The sequence below is a fragment of the Marmota marmota genome, unplaced genomic scaffold (genome assembly GCF_001458135.2).
Source record: "Marmota marmota marmota unplaced genomic scaffold, marMar, whole genome shotgun sequence".
Lineage (NCBI taxonomy): Eukaryota > Metazoa > Chordata > Mammalia > Rodentia > Sciuridae > Marmota > Marmota marmota.
This window is the reverse complement of record NW_026000255.1, coordinates 1,604,831-1,609,230: the sequence shown is the minus strand read 5'-3', so window position 1 is coordinate 1,609,230 and position 4,400 is coordinate 1,604,831.

Genomic DNA, 4,400 nt, shown 5'->3' with positions numbered 1-4,400 from the left:
ACACCTGTAATCCCAGGCAGAGACAAGAGGATCACAAGTTCCAGACCAGCCTGAGCTAAAATTTAGCCAGGCCTTACCTCAAAATGAAAAAGGGGGGGGGGGGCTGGGGATGTAGCTCAGTAGTAAAGTGCCCCTGGGTTCAATCACCAAAAAAGTGAATGGATGAATAGGTGGATAAATAAATAACAAGTAAATAGATATCCCAAAGGCCTCAGGCAGGACGCTCCACAGGGGATTGGGAAACAAAGGATGAGTGATCTGCCCTAGCCCCAGGAGGGGGCCTTCAAAGCACCAGGCTCATTCCCCAGTTGCCAGTTGGTTCAGTCTTCCCAGCACACTGCATTAGCACTACAAAGAGTTAAACAGCTTTTGATTAGGTAAACAGCAGAGGAGGGCGGGATTTCCGGTTGGCTGAGAAATGAATGACAGGTCTGAGGGAGGGGCAGACAAAGGGGCTTCTGGAAGGTGGTGAGCAAGAGAAGCCAAAGAGAATATACATCCTGATGTTGAACGAAATCCCTGGGTTTTGAACTGTGTGCACATAGGGCACCAAGCTGTGCGTCTTTTGCTCTGGGAATCTGAAAACTAAACTGGCCTCAACCCAGCAGAGTTTCCCTGAAGTGAGTGGGAGAGCTGCAGTTTTAGTGGCAGGGATGACTGTGAAGCTGGTTGCTGGGTCCTAGAACACTCCAGTTGTTCAGGGAACTCAGAGAGAGAGAAAGCACAAACCTTTCCAAGGCTAGGGACAGTAGCAGCTGGCATTTGCTGAGAGCCTCAATGATGCCAGACACTTGCATGGCTGTCTACATGCAGCATCTCTAACTTATTCACCGCACAGCAACATGCCTGTCACCAGGCACAGGAAACCAAGGCAGAAACTCTAGGCCAGATCTCTCAAGCAAGATGGTGGGGTCACATGGCTGGGTAGTGACAGACTAGCACCTGAACAGAGGGCCAGCCAAGTTGGGAAGCCCACACTGCTGTGTTACAAGAACAGGCACCACCAGCAGGACACCTGTGGCTTCTTCACCCAGCCTTGGGAAAGTCTTATGCTTTCAGACTCCACCAAATCCCAGGGTCATAGTGAAAATGATCATGTCACGGAAGGGTCAGGAGGTGTGAGAAAACGAGGTGAATATGCACTTTGGGAATTAGCAGTCAAAGCCCCTTTATTCTGACTTATTGTTGGTGTATAGGCAGGCATCCTTGGAGAGGTAGGTGTACATGTGGAAAGAGTATTCCTTCCAAGACAGGTGTGTCTTCCCTATTAGAGAAACTTAACCACCCTGCACACCCCATCAGTCCTCAAATCCTAGGTCCTGGCTTTTCCCACAGTGGAGCAAGCAAGGGACAACATTTCTGGCCCTGTAACCTTGCACCCTGGCACTGTATAAGGATCCAGAAGATACAATGGGCGGGCAGGACTTCGGCATCCCCTAAGCAGAGCAAATTGGATAAAACCCAAGTGGCAAACAGTGGGCAACTGCCTTTGACCAAATGACAATTTCAGTGACATCCTCCTTGGGGCCAGTATTTGGCTTTGGCTTTGGCTTCAGCAACCGGGTGCAGAGCAGATGGTGAAAGAGAAATATGGATTCTCCTTGGGCAAACAGCGGCCTCTAGGAGGTGGGTAGTGGCCAGGAGCCCTCTAACCCTTCCTTTGGCATGAAGGTGCAATACCACTTTTCTGAGGGAAAGCCTTTTGAAGTAGTGATGGAGATGCAGAAGGGCAATTAGGGTGAAGATGGACTGAGTCCTGCACACAGGCTCACACTCCATGGCTCATGGGTCACAAGCCACAATGGTTCAAAACATCAAAGAGCTTATGGAATTTCTTTGAAAATCCGTGTGAGGGCACGTGGATAAAAGAGGGTCTCTGCTCAATCAAGATTACACAGAATAATCACTGTGGAGCCAACTGAAGCTGAGAGAACAGGCTTCTGTGGAAAAGTGGACAGTACGCTTGCAATGCTTGCCACCAACAGGAAAAGTGTTCACACAGGGGAAGGAGGGGATGGCTGAGCCCATGGACAGCTAGTGAAAAGCAGGCCCAGTCAGTCCTTGACTGGTCAGATCCTGCCCTCACTCACACAACAACTGACAGCCTGGCCAAGGTGTCTCGCCATTTGCAAACGGGGAAAGTGGCAGAGATCCCTCCTGTGGCAGAGTGCTCTCCTGTGACTCTGGCCAAGGGTGCCCTGGAACCCTTCTCGGATAGTCACCTCTCAAGACTGACATGACTTGTGTCAGTTCCTGTGCTGTGATTACTTGTGGTGAAATATGAGAGAAAGGGCAAAAAAGAGGAGGAATACGATCTCCCACACCTTTGAGGTCTGGTATTGTGGTGCCTCCTGCTTCACTCTTTTTGCTTTGGCTATTCTGGGACTCTTATTTTTCCAAATGAATTTCCTCACATCTTTTTCTATTTCTATGAAGAAAGTCATGGTGATTTTCAGATGAATTGCATTAAATCAGTATACCACTTTTGGTAGTACGGCCATTTTAACAATATTAATTCTGCCTATCCAGAACATGTCAGCCCCATTTTAAATATTAGAAAAGTGAAGATGGAGGATGTTTTCAAAACCAGAGGATAGAGAAAAGATGGAAGCAGAAACCCTGGTCCAGGCAGTTAGAGGAGCACATATGTACACATAGAGTTTCTCTCTCTCTCTCTCTCTTTCTCTCTCTCTCTCTCTCTCTCTCTCTCTCCCTTAAACACAGACACAGGCACACACACACACACATGCTTGTGCTCTCACACTCCCAGGTTCACGTGTTGCTGAGAGAGACCTGCCTAGGTGGGGAGGGAATGGTTATCACAGCTGCCCCTGCTGTGTCCACCTGGGACAAGTCAGATGTTCAGGCTGCTCAAAGACTTACATCTACATACACGATATGAAGAGAATCACTACTCTCTTTAACTCATACAGGACATGATCATTATTTGCTTCAGTAGGCCATAATGAGGGAAAAGGAATACTCCAAACTGAGCAAAATAGGACCCCACGAACTTCAGGATAAAACTGCTCTTGGTCGCAAGGCTGAGGACCAAAGTCAGCCCACAAATTGACCCTGGTTAGTGAATATCTCAGCCCCACAGACCTCAGGGCTTGGTACAGATCAACATAATCTGTGTTGAACAATCGGGCTGAGGTAAGAGGGAGGTGGCACTGCAGTCCAGCACCTCAGGGTCTCCTTTCCCTCTGAAATTGTTTCCTTTCTGCTCTGTGGCAGCACACACCTTCTTCCCCACATTCCCCTACACGTTGGCCAAAGCCTATGTTCCTGTTGTCCACCAACCGTGTCTGGCCTTTCATCTGGGCCACAGTCCCTGGGGCAGGTCCCAGAAGCCAGGGTGCCATGAGTCATTCTAGCCACCTCACCACCGCTCCTGAACATGTGGCTCTGGGCTCCCTAACCTAGGACCTTGTCTCATGACTCGTATTTGCATAAACTCATCTCACCCTCCCAGCCTCCTGCCTCCCATTCTGATTGAACAAACCTTAGTTCTCATCCTCATCCCATTGGCTGAATGGTGCTCACAGGCATGTCTTTGACCCCAAAAAGTGACAGGGCAGAGAAGAGACATTGAATCCCTTCTCCTTGAAGTTCACAACCCCACTTTGCCTCCCAAGTCATACAGTAATACACTGACCTCTCTAAAGGTGCACACATATATCCCCAAACTCAGCAACACTCACCTCCCACATACCCAGGCACTTGTAGATAGGACACCACCCCAACCTCAATTTCTCCTGTGTGTTTGTAGATTTGCATTTCCAACCAGACACATACCAAAGTGCAAGCACACACACACACACACACACACACACACTCACCAATTGGTTACAGTACATGCACCCCACAAACAGGAGTGACACATATAATCACCAAAATCACATACATAAATGTACAGGCGTCCGTTAGTCACACACAGCAAACCCAAGCCCACTAATAAATTCCTATGCATGCACAAGGATAGAGGAATATCCAGGCATTTAAAAATCCCAGAAACAGGTAGCAGGGATGTGGCTCAGTTGTAGAGTGCTTGCCTAGCATGTAGTTTGATCCTCAGCATGACTTAAATAAAATAAAGTTATTACGTCCATCTACAATAGAAAATATTTATTAAAAAATCCCAGAAACAGGCATAAATGCATATATGAGCACATACTAGGAGGCTAACACACCCTGAAGACACTGGTACACTCACTGATACAAACACACTTACATGTAAGTGTACATAATGTATAAATGGGTACACACACATACACACAGACACACACATACACACACACACTTGAGAAGAAGCTAATTATGAATAACAAACCAATCTCTACTTTAAGAGGGAAAGAAGGTTAAAGATGCATATCTGAGCCTCTGTTTCTTTCTGTCTT